Source organism: Lissotriton vulgaris, chromosome 7 (genome assembly GCF_964263255.1).
Source record: "Lissotriton vulgaris chromosome 7, aLisVul1.2, whole genome shotgun sequence".
NCBI lineage: Eukaryota > Metazoa > Chordata > Amphibia > Caudata > Salamandridae > Lissotriton > Lissotriton vulgaris.
In genome coordinates this window covers 363,984,363-363,997,697 of record NC_141695.1, presented here as the reverse complement: position 1 = coordinate 363,997,697, position 13,335 = coordinate 363,984,363, and the positions used below count along the sequence as shown (strand labels likewise).

General features: G+C 40.3%; 1 protein-coding gene across 6 annotated transcripts in view; it reads right to left on the bottom strand.

Moving 5' to 3' along the window:
* The window catches only part of LOC147701649 (immunoglobulin superfamily member 1-like), a 932,114-nt gene that overhangs the window by 263,350 nt on the left and 655,429 nt on the right, over nucleotides 1-13,335 (bottom strand). The window lies entirely within an intron of this gene.

The following is a 13,335-nucleotide window of genomic DNA, read 5'->3' as shown; positions in this document are numbered from 1 at the left end:
CCTTTACCCAAAAACTGAAAACTGACCCTGAACCCTAAAAATACCCCTTTACCCAAAAACTGAAAACTGACCCTGAACCCTAAAAATACCCCTTTACCCAAAAACTGAAAACTGACCCTGAACCCAAAAAATACCCCTTTACCCAAAAACTGAAAACTGACCCTGAACCCTAAAAATACCCCTTCACCCAAAAACTGAAAACTGACCCTGAACCCTAAAAATACCCCTTTACCCAAAAACTGAAAACTGACCCTGAACCCAAAAAATACCCCTTTACCCAAAAACTGAAAACTGACCCTGAACCCTAAAAATACCCCTTTACCCAAAAACTGAAAACTGACCCTGAACCCTAAAAATACCCCTTTACCCAAAAACATTTTCACTAAAAAAATCCTGTACACACACCTTAAAATTATTAAAAAATTAACATAATTAATTACATAATTATTATTCAATTAACTAATTGAAATTAATTAACTATTATTTATTACACTATTTATATTCATTTAAAACATTAATTAATGTATTATTTCATTATATTTAAATTACTTCCCACCCTACTCCCCTATAAACCCACAACCCGCTACGGAACTATTAATACTAAATTCAACTGAAAATACATTATTAAATAATAATATACTGCTAAAAATACTACTTTGACTAAAAATAATCATTAAAAACACTACATTACTTATAATTATTTAAAAAACGATATTATTGTAAACTATGTTTTTGTAAACGATATTTATTACAACTATATTAATGTTAACGATATTACTTACCTGTCTGTCGATATTCTGGTCAGACGATATTTTTGTCATCGATATTTCTTCCTGTAGATATTTTTGCAGCGATATTTATGTTAGTCGATATTTTTACGACGATATTCCTGCTCTGTACCCTCTATTTTCATACCTTAGTGTTAATTGTTGAACAAAAACTAATGACACCCAATAATGAGACAGAATATTATCTGTGCTGGGACCATCAATTAACATATGAAAATATTATTTAGCAATATTCCTTATAAGCAACGCCAATACTGCTTTATCTGTCAAAGGAAGGAAGAGCATCCTTCTAAAAATTGACCCCAAATTGGTAGAACTCGTCAACAATGAAGGAGGACAGGAAGCCAATATACTATTTTTCGGCGATGATTTTATCAAAGAAATAACCAAGTATGCAGGTGCCTTTAGCTTCCTACAAAAATCTCAAAGGGAGATTAAGAAGGTATTTAACAGGCATGTTTTTGGTGCAGCCGGGCGATCATGAGGCCGATTTCCTGGCAGAGGCCAAGGTGTCAAGGGCCTCCTTTCAGAGGGGATTTAGACCTATCCTCTACCAATCCCAAAACTCATATACAAGCAGCTTCCCTCAGAGACAAGGGTTTAGAGGAAGAGGACAACGAGGCGACTGTCGTTGCAGAGCCTCAGATAGGTCAAGACCTTTGTCTTATTCCTATAAAGTTAGTTGGGAGGTTAGCTCAGTTTTCAGAAAACTGGCTATCAATAACACAAGACCCTTGGGTGCTGGAGACCGTTTTGGGCTACCAGATAGACTTTGTAGGGGTTCCCGTGCAAAACAATACCCCGGAGATAAAAAAGTTCAATGAAGAGTTATCAGAACTAGTCAACAAAGAGGTTCAAGACCTATTAAAGAAAGGTGCGATAAAATAATCTTAATCGAACAAGAACTAACCTTTCCACGGTATCAACTTAATATTCAGGTAATGTATCCAACATCTAAATCAACATTGTCAAAATACAAGAATTATTTAGAAAAACATATTCTTATTTATTCATTGTTTCTTGACAAAATTCTTCATAGGAAAAAAACATCATCATTACATACACTACATTTAATTCTGTACAACACTATCTATACAAGCCCCACAAAAACATTAGAACCAACCAAATTCAGTCATTCATTCAAACATTTCTACCAACCAATCAACCATTCCAGTTAAACCTATCAGACACCACTCAACTCCTATAAAATTAGAAAAAAGAACGAAGAACAGTACATAAAACTATACACAAATTCATATATATAACAACAAAACAAAGTCAAAAAAGCGCTGACTCGCATTTCGGAAAAGGACCATGTGATCCTTTCCTATCCGTGGACGACGTGCCCATTTCAGAAACTACCAATTCTTGTTTTTCGATTGAGTGGATATTACGAGGGTGCTGTTCTATAAGCCCCCACTGCGCCCGTTTGGTCGAGTGCAGGGAGGACCCCCCGATATCCGGTCGTTCAAACGTTTGAAATCTTGGACCCAGGCAACCTTGGTTGATCTATACCATATGCTTTCACTAAGAGCATCATGGGAGGGGTTGCTCACTATTTGGACCTAATAGGATTATCATTTAGAAACTCGATTCGAGACTGAAGAATCTTCTAAATTCCTCAATATCTGGGAACTTCCTAAATCTAAGATGACATTATGAACTTGGATGCTACTATAATATTAAGCCCCTGTGTGTAAAAAAACTTTATTTTGGTGGACTAACTGTATTATATTGAAGAAGAAACTAAGAACCTTGTTTACGCCTATCAAGAATTCATGCCCATCAAGAATGGTATCTATTGCGCCCTGACAAAGGAACTGTGGACACATGGTCCTTTTCCGAAACGCGCGTCGGCGCTTTTTTCCATTTGTTTTGTTGTTATATATATGAATTTGTGTAAGTAGTTCGCTACATAGGTAGTTGGTGACCATTAAGGGGATAAAGGATGTTTCAGGAGAGAAGGATAGAACATAAGGCCCCTGAAAGGGTCCAATAACTCTCCAGTATTCTCTTCGCCCAGTAGCGATTCCTTGTTTGGTTTGGATGGAAAAATGTCAGAACCCTCAGAGTCAAAATCAGAAGAACAGCTTAGTTCAACTTCAGCGCTCCCCAAGGAGTTGTCACAAAGCACAACCTTAGGTTTGTGAGCATTAGGTACTATATCTCTTGATTCATTAGATGGACCCTTACCAGGGTCCCTTGCGTGTGCTCGACACCACCAATTTTCATATGGGCAGAGATTTTGTTAGAATCAGAGAATTTACCTTTCTTATAAATTGGGCCGGTCGTTTCAATATTTTTGCGTTTTCTGCTAGCCTTACCTCCTGTTTTATGAAGGGGTCCTTATTGGCTGACCAAAACCTCTCCTCATCTGGGAGTCTATTATTGTCCCCCAAACTTTTTTCTAGTTCATTGTCTAATTTTTTCTCCATATCTTGAGAGAATTTCTCTAACATTCCCCTTAATTTGTCCTCAAGGGATTCAGCAGAGGTACTAGGGAGTGATTTGTTAATTCCTTCTGGGGGTTCATGGTGAGGAGAAGTCAAAGGAAGAAGTTTAGATGTGTGAAATGCAGGGTAAACCTAATGAGAGGATACAGGAGCATCTCGAAGCAGCAGTTGACAGAAAGCTGATACAAACTGTCACTCTTTTTAAAAGGGTCACGGGGTGTGAAAGCCACTAAAAGCAACGTAAAATATCCCAAAGTCCTAAAATGGCCACCAAGACTACGTAGAAACGTGGTCTGGGCATCCAGATAGTCCTTTTTCAATTTCTATTGAAAGTGCCAAGTTATACTTCAGGTAGAGGAATGGGGATTAGGATCCCACGCGTCGGAAGCAAAGGTGAACAATTGTGCTTTAATATACACAAATGCGTATAAGCAGCAGCAGTGATTTCTTCAAAAGGCGGCTGCGACTGGAGCTGCAGCGGCTCAGAGGAGAGAGAACAGGGTAAGCTGGTCGGAACAAATGACAAGGGCTCGGCCACGTTCGGAGAATTATTGAAGCTCCTAGCAATGCGGCCGAGGCACGCAACTGGTAACCAGGCAGGTTGCCATGGAGCGCTTCCCTCCGTTTTGTGGGGACAGTAAAATTGATAAGGAAACATATCGCAGAGCAACGCTGAAAAGAAAGGTCATTACTGTGGAAAAACAATTACTCTGCATTACACGGACAACAGAATAGCAAAACAAAGGCAATTGGCAGCAATAAAGGAACAATTAGATAGCGGTAGAGATATAAGCAGATATATGTTTGACAACACCAATAAGGGTAGACAATAAAACACCTGAAAAAGTAAAATATGTAGAGAGAAGTTTAAGCATTTTAAATAAAGGTAAATAGGAGTATTTAGGGCAAAGCAGCCTAAATATAGTGAAAGCAGAACAGGGAGTGAAAGAATACTTATCTTGACTGCGGCAGCCAAATAAAAGGAAGAGTTATACCTGTTCTGACCTTTTATTGGGTTGGAATTTTTTGTTTTATAACATTCTAAGTTCTTTAAAGTGGCTGTGGTTAGCTAAATAAAGATGATTGCAATGAGATTAGCCTCTTGTATTTAATAAAATCCAGATTTTCTGACCATCAAGGTTGGGAAAAATCTACATTATTAGCTTCAGCCCAAGAGGCTGCCACACACCTCCTAGACTTACTCTGAATAGAGCCAGGGGCTGCATCTTAGGCTGGTGCTATGGCTTGACAAACCCATGCTCCGCTAGTTAATAGAGATGGCTTCTTAATCCTCTTTGATGTATCAAAAGCAACAAAAAGAGAATTTGTTTATCTTACAGCCTTTGTCATGTCTACTTAAACTTGTAATGTTTTCTTAAAACGCAGAGGGACAGAATCCTCACCCTCAGATTGATAAATCTGAAGAACTATATCCTAATGTTTATGAAACTGGGACTGCACTTTTGAATGAAAGTTTGGATCCAGCTTTAGGTTCATATCCTGTGGTAAAAACAGATATAAGTATATGAAACTAAGACGGCTCCCAGCTCCCCTTGACCTCTTGCTGACATTACCACCAACAAGACCATCTTAGCTGTCAGCCAATATGAAGAACCAATTTCAAGGCTCAAAAGGTTTTTTTTAACACCACTTAACACTGTTGGTAAGTCCCATGGAGGAACCACTGAATATTGAATGTACTTGTTTTTTCTGAACCCTTTATCAACCTCTTAACAAGGCGAGAGATTTTGGACACTTCCAGAAATGAACCACCAACACCTTGAGTAGCTGCTAACTGATAGGCCGATGTTGATCGTTATAAACACTTTTGTAGAAACTGCAGTATTTTAAAAGGGTCACAAGCTGTTGCTATACAGTTGTTCTTGATTTGTTTTAAAACTGCAGTGTTCTGCATATGCAGATAAAGTGGACGGACCCTAGATAGCTATATAGATACCACCATTTATTGAACAATGTAAAGCTTGCAATCCCCACCTCTCAGTTTCCAGGTCAGCAGTTTTAGAGCCAACGAGCCTTCAGGGAGAAGGGTAAAAATGATCTGTGGAGTTAATAGTAGAAATGCTGTACTGCTGACTGAGACAGGAGCACGTCCGGACTGGAAACCGACACCGGCCCTGGCAAGGAGCTCAGCCGGCCCCAGAAGGGGCCTGGCATGTGCTGGTGGAAAGCTTTGTGCCACTTTTGTTGCAGTGGGCGATATTGCAGATATTCTCTTCCTAAATCATTTACAGCACTCTGTGTTAAAAGAGAATGGGAGGAAAGGTATTTTATTTATTTATTAAGCTTGTAGAGTGCGACAGCTACCGAAAAAAGGATTTCCCGGCGGAGGAAAGGTATGTATTAGCCCCTTTGGTCATCAGACGCTTGACTGTCTCTGGACTCTGTGCAGTAATTCTGAAGATGAGCATTGCTTGGATAGTCAAAATGGTCCAACCAGTGCTGGACAAACGTCCCCACAACCGGTCTGAAGGTTTCTTGACTGAAGAAGCAACATTCCTGCTTAAGGAGCCACCTGTAAATTGTCTTTTCCTGGTGTGACATTCCTGAGAGTGGCAGAGGATGAATCTCCTCCCAAAGACAAATCCTGTGTGCCAGACATCTGAATGATCTTATTTTAGTCCACCCTTGACGAAAATATAATCTTTGGTAACTTGGTTGTCATCATGACTAGTACTACTCGTACATTTGTTCAAGATTAGCAAAAATAGTAAATTTACACAAAAGTGTAAGTTTATCTTTGTAAATCAGATACCGGAATTCATTGTGGAGTAGCTTTATACAGAACACCTCATCTATCCATAATTCTATGACGTACTTCTCTCTTCTTACACCCCCATTACTTCCCTCCTGCCTTGGGATTGTGATGAAGACATACTATTTGGCTAGTGCCTCATTAAGTAAAAATGGGGAGGAGAAGGGACTGAGGGTATAACAGTTAGATTAATTACAAATCTCCCTTCCTCATCCTAGTACTGAACTACCACCCAGGTATCTGTCTCTCCGTCAGAGATCTATTTTTCAACTTGGAAATACCAGGACTGTTAGGGAATACATTAATTTTAAGCCCATTATCTGGGAACAGAGTAAGGTTAGTTTAATGTGTGTAAATGAAGAAAGGAATGGTTGGGAAGTGGTGCTAAACTCAGAAGGTGGTGCCTCCCAACTCCTGGATTAACTATTGAGATGATTTGTAATTCGTGTAATTTTGGAAATTTTGCATAACAAAATGTACTCATTATGTCACATTACATTACATGTCTCCACCCCCTGCAAAAGGGAGTACAGCCAAGTTTACAAATGTAAAGTTATCATTGCAAAAAAGGAGTAGCAGCAAGTGCAGCACTGCATCTCCAACCACTGATACTGCAATACACTTCCATGTAAAATAACGGAGGCATTGACTTAAAATAGAACCCAATAGGAAATATTGTTAAGTTAAACAATTTAACATTTAATTTAATTTAATGCTAAACTCAGCGTCAAAAAATAACATATGTTTATATTTTATGTTACTACAATTTCTATTTGAAAATTAAAGAAACATTTTTATTGAAATTAAATAAAATGACTTTTAGGTTATTCTATATATTACTTGTAGTAATTATTAACACATAATAGAATTTCTTTTTTAACTTAAGACGGGAAGCTTTTTCTTAAAAAAATTTTTTAAAAGTATTTTACAGTAACATGTTTTAATGAATTAAATATTTTAACAGTACTCTAGCATACTTTTTTATGCATTATATTTAAAACAAATAAATACAATTAATGTACAATAATATTCATCATAAAAGTATTTTTACTACTTTTTCAAGTTTAATAAACGTATCTAGTTTTCCCTACACTTTAGCATATGGAGCTCTCCAATCTGACTGTGGAGTGTCCCTATGGTAAAATACATTGAAAAGTAGGAAATACATTTTTGTTTTAAAAATAGAACAAATTGATGAAAATGCTGTAGCATTCATGACTGATTTTAAATTACCAACTTTGTTATTTTGCATAAATAAAAGTAATTTTTCTGGAGTTTAAATTTAATTAAAGTAGGAAGTGATGTATAGAATTAATTGAAATAATTTAATTATATTTTAATTTAAAAAAAGTAATGTAATGCAATGTTACCTTTATTTTTAAATGCAACAATTATATATAGATATATATGTGTGTGTGTGTGTGCATGTGTGTGTGTGTGTATATATATATATATATATATATATATATATATGTTCCCATAAAATAAACAGTTTTATTTATAGATTTGTTGTACATCAAGTTACAATACTTTATATTTGTATCTCTTTTACATCATTTAATTTAATTCAGAACTATTTCCTATGAGTTTTTATTTTAAGTCCCTACCTTCATTACTTGTTAGGGGAGGCTAATGCAGTGCCAGTGAGTGGCCATGGCAGTAGTAATTCTTTGTTGTTTGATTAGTAAAAAAGCATTACAATTAAAACATTGATATCATGAGAACTGTTCCTCAATCATTTAAAAATGTGATATGAAAATTAACTAGTTACAAATGTGCACAAAAAATGCTTCAATGTTTACAGACTGTACTGGGACATTGATACCACATATACACATCTTTATCACAGTTGATCATTGTAAATGGTACATATGATGAACAAGTAGTTCCCTAAACAATTCAATAAAACATGTAAACATTATACACCATTGTGAAAATGAACAAGAAAGTGCCTAGGTGCTTACACATGATCTGTGAAGTCGAATCACACAAATATCTAAAAAACTGACCATCACAGAACCATAATATAGGAGGCCATAAAACAATTCAATTAAGCTGTAAACATGTTATGCCACTGTACAAATGAACAATAAAGTGCCTCTGTGCTTTCCTATCATATTTAAAGCCTAGTTCCAAAAGTTGCCGGAAACAGAATCATTGAGTCCAACTGAATACAAATTCAAAGTGACAAATGCCTAAAAACAATAACCTTCTATTATCCAATCCTATTAAAATTTTCCTTTGGAAAAGGCATAAACAAATTAATTTAGACTCCAAAGGCCAGCAGTTGTTCGACAATTGTTAAAAAGTATATGATTTGACAAATCAATGGAATCGACACACCCGATAAACATAAAATATGGGCATGGGAATCGCGGAACTTAGCCTGGTTTTAAGAAGTAAGGATTTTAGCAATGCACAACATGTTTTAAGCAATTTTGGTCACACACACACATTACGTGTCGTAAGTTTCACATGGCCAACCGCACAATGTGTATTCACTGGTTGGCCACTATTGTATTTAGGTTGGTGGGCCCGCCTTAATTTTCAAATTGTATCCCTCATATGGTCCAAGAAATAGGCAGTCAAATAGGGCTGAATTCGCAAACACTGATGAGAATTAACCACTGACCAAGCATGTGTATTTGCCACTAAAGCCTCCCTATCCGCAATGATTTAATTAATTTGAATATTTTTTGTTTGAAACTGTTTAAAACTGAGCTTTGCTGTTTCTGGAAACCCTGACTGCAAATCAATACTCTGGAACCATGTTGAAATATGGGATCTCCAGGCGTCTGTGTAAAGTTATTTCACACCAGCACTTGTTTGCTAGAGAGTGCCGGATCCAATAAAAACAAGGAATACATAAATTCCAAAGACTAATTTACAAGCCTTGATAACTAGTAGGTCCAATAGTTTAGCATATTTTCCCCTGGTGATAGGCAAGCCAATGTAATTGTTGGCTATTGTTTTGCTCCCAAAACTATTAGAAGATTTTCAAACTATTGACACCTCAATGTTTTATGTAAATATTTAAAAGTATAAATAAAAGCTGATGTTCTTGACCTCAGAACATTGAAATAGCTTTTAAATGAAACTTTATTGTCAAATAAAATGCCCAGTTTTTTATATGTCTTTGCCAATTCAATTGGCCCACCTCTAGCTCTCCATGATCTAGTCTTAAACTTCCCTGAGCCAATTTCCATGATTTAATTTTTTTTTAACATTCACCTCCATGTCATTAGCTAAAATATAATCATCAAATGTAATAATTATTCTTTTAATAATTTCAGACTTTGACTCATCAAAATCATATCATCTGCATATTGTAGATATCTAAGCTGCACATCAGAGAGTTTCGGAGAATAGACTTTGACAGACTCAATGTGCTGTGGTAGATCCAACATAACAACATTTAAAAAGACAAGGGGTAAGTACACAGCCTTGGTTAAGGTCATTACAAGCTTTGATTTTTTGAGACAAATTAAAACCATCACCTAACTTAACCTGAATCCAAATATTAGCGTACAAGAGTATTATAGAGTCCAGCATCTTTCAGGGACTGCCTCATCCTACAAGTTTTTGCCATAATAATACTCATTGCACTAAATTGAAAGCAGCTTTTAAAGTTATAAAAGAAATGTATAGATTTAGTTTTTTTAAAACAGCCCTCTCACCTAGAAAAAGTTAGTGTCAGCAAATTAGTAACTGTGGAGTGGCCCTTATGAAATCCTGTTTGGTTAATTGGGAATATTTCCTGCAATGCTGCCCAAATTTCCCAATCAATCAATAATTGGAAGTAATTACCTTAGCTCCTATATAAGTTAAGGTAATTAACCAATAGTTTGGGAGGGGCTGGACTCACTCCAGATCTGAACTTGTGTACATTTTCTACTGTTTCTGATCATTTGTGTCAGTAGTAACTATGGGGCTGATTATGATGGCGGACGGACATCAGTCTGTCTGCCATCGTATCGGGGAATGGGCCCGCCCACCTACAAGGCAGCAGTCCCACAGGGCTGATTATAATGCGACCGCCACCGTGGTGGTCGCATTGAACATGTTCTGTATTGCCACGGGTGCTGCGCTCTGCAGCACCTGCCGCAGTACAAAACAGAGACCCCACACATATCCCTACACTAAATGACAGGCACCATAGGTGCCCCCCAACACCTTCAAACAGGGGCCAGGGGGAAAGAGAGACCCGATTTGGGACCTGAATGTCCCTTTCCGCCAGCCATATTCATGGCAGGTAACCCGACATGAAAAAGCTGGCGGAAAGGGACATTGTAATCCCTACGGCAGTGCCTGGTAGGCACTGCCAGAATTGTAGGGACTAAAAGCCCCTCCATCGCACTGGCAGGCTCAAGCAGGAGCCCATCGGATGTGTCGGAATCCACAACGCTCTTCGGGATCCAGGCGATGCTCAAAGGGTCCACCTCCAGACCTCCCCAAGCTTGGTTCTTTTCAGACACCCAAAGCTTAGAGGCGGTCAGGCGAGGGAAAATGTAATGGCCGGTATGGTGCGGCCTGGAAGTTGCCAATCTGGAAAACAAAGGAAGAGCCTGTTATAAATACTCTTGGGCACCTGTCTGTCTTTATAATCTGATGTTTTCGTACTTGTACCTTGCTAAGAATACCAGCGGGAAGAACCTCACTGTCGCCTGATGCTCTCCTCCTGTGTGCTGCCCCTGGAAGCTTCCAGTGACACACCCCATGAAGACTCTATGGAAACCGTCAGGTAGCGCCGATATAAAGTCCTCTTAGCAACCAAACGATAAAACACCCTGTTGGACCTGGGGTCTCCAAGTCACATAGGGTAGCTTGGCACTAAGTAGGAAGGCCTAACTCAATGGTACATGTGTAAAGTTTGCGTCTCACTCACTCAGTAACTCAGTGCCCATCCATCCAAAAATGACACTACACCTTAATTTTTATAAAAGTAGAAAAGTTTATCTTTTCCTCTTATGGGTTACTTTCATTAATGTTTGTCTTTACAATTCATACTACCACATGTAATATTCCAGGTACAACCTCCACAACAATCCTGCTATACTAGGAGTTTTTATCTATTCCTGTCGTTGATCAATTGTCTAGTTGCAGGACAACAGCTTAACAAGACTACTGGTTACATGGGTTTTCAGCTTGAAAGGGTACTTGTAACTATCTGCACCCAAATCTTCTTGGCACTAATTTTACTGTTATGGTTCAGGTTGTCAATAAGATTTCTTTTATCTCTTAAACATGTCACTTCTGCTGATAGCCACATACAGTAATCATTTCATTTCATTAATATATATACACTGTTTGCAAGGGTGATCCTGGTACATGCATTTTCAACACTTAAGTCGTATCTTTATCTATGTTAGCTCAGTATAGTCTCAGCTAATCCATTCACAGGAAAAGGGCAGTCTCCTCTGCTAGTTCTGCCACTAGAATCCTCCTCGTCCTGACCCACCCTTTCTCTTGACAGGGCCAGGAAGCCTCGTGTTCTAGCAGGCCCGGTAGAGGGTGTTCCGTGGTTCAGTTTATCCTCCTCCAGCCCCCACAGTTGAAATCCCTGCTCGTGTTACCTTTGAGCGCTGCTCTGCCCAACCCGGCCGGCGTCTGCTGGGCCGGGATTCCCCACACGGAAGTCACAAAGAGGTCTGAAGTCTGTCAGACGCTAGCCTGAGGAGGCGGACCCTGACCTTCCTTGGGAGCTCTTCGTCGTCGACTCCCTACACCGCCCACAGGCCGCAGGAAGAGCGGTCTCCTCCCCCTGCTGCCGTCAGTCACGCCTTCTCTCTTCCAGCGCGCTCCTGCAGACAGCACCAAAAAGGGCCTCTCCCCGCCTTCCTTTCGCCCTGCGCACAACACCGCAAGGCAACTCGCCACACACTAGGCGTCCCCGCTGTCCGCTCGTGCTATCCCCCACAAGACTCGGCCGAAGAGCGGCCCCGTAACCCACACTGGCAATGGGTGGTCCGACAGGCGGCAGTGGCTGGCTCCGACTCACGGGCTCTACAGCCCAGGGGCAGTGCACAACAACAGCGCAGGAAGCCCAGGGGGGATCCCCAGTACAGGAAGCCGGTAAGTGGTTCTTCTACCAAGGCTAGCCCAGGCGGGTTATCAGGTGTCTTACTCTTTCTAAGGAGGAGGGCAGGACAGCCAGGCCAGAGCCTTGTCTGGTTAGCGTCTGACGTTAGTCAGGAAAACAGTCTCGGACACCCTCACCTCAGTTTTTCTCCAATGATGTCTGGACTGATCCACTCACAACTCTTGATTAAAGGAGCCAATCCTCAATGTCCCTGCTGGGCTAGGTCAGTGAGGGAGGGACAACATCCGGAGTGGGGGTCAGCAACCCTTGGGGGCAATCAGCTCCCCTCTCAGTGTCCAAATCTCCTCGTCCCACAGCCTTCACTCCAGTCAAGTCAGTCGCCTTTATCAACCTAAAATGGCTGCCTAACATTCCGCCTTATATAGGCTGACCCAGGAAGGTCCAGAAGGGTCCAGAGGGTTCTGGAACATTCCTATGCTAACCTGTGGGTCCAGTCTCTAAGGTGGCAGATGTGGCAGTTGCTGGCCACCATTTTGTGGGTCTAGTGAATCTAGTCAGGAAGGCGCCAAGGCCTCAAGAAAAGACTATGAGGGCAAAGAACACCTAACCCCTAGGCCAACACCTGAAAAATCCAGTGGACATAAAAAAATGAAAGGTGAGGAGCGGCAAAAAGGGGATAAAATAAATAATTAATTAGGAGGGACTACCCAAAGGGCAGACAGGTCTAACACACCCCCTCTTCTGTTAAGTCACAGAAGCTACGACAGTATCCATATGTAATGCACCAGAGCCCGGAAAGTAATATGAAATAGAAACAAAAGAAAACAAGGAGGCTCCTCGGAGAAGTGAGCCTACTCGTCTTACCGCCAATACACCCGGAGTCAACAGTATACTGGGCTCCTCTGTAAGTAATGAGCATTCTCCTCCTTGATCATCAAAGCACTCCCCCTTGAGAGAATCCCTCTCTGAGTACAGGATACCGCTGGCGTCTGTGTCTTCGCGAATAATTCAGCGAAGCCCCACAGCGCCTCCTAAGCGCATCAGCCGACACGCTTCTCCGATGTCACAGCGGTTCCGACGGTGACTGTGTCTTCGCGTCATGCAAACACAGCGAAGCACCACAGCGTCACCTAAGCGCCTCAGCCGACACGCTTCTTCAGTTTCTCTGTGGTTCCGACGGTGGCTGTGTCTTCGCGTCTAGCAAACACAGCGAAGCACCACAGCTCACCGGATGCGAATCAGCCGACTCGCACTCCCACAGCGGCAGAATCAAAGTCCGAC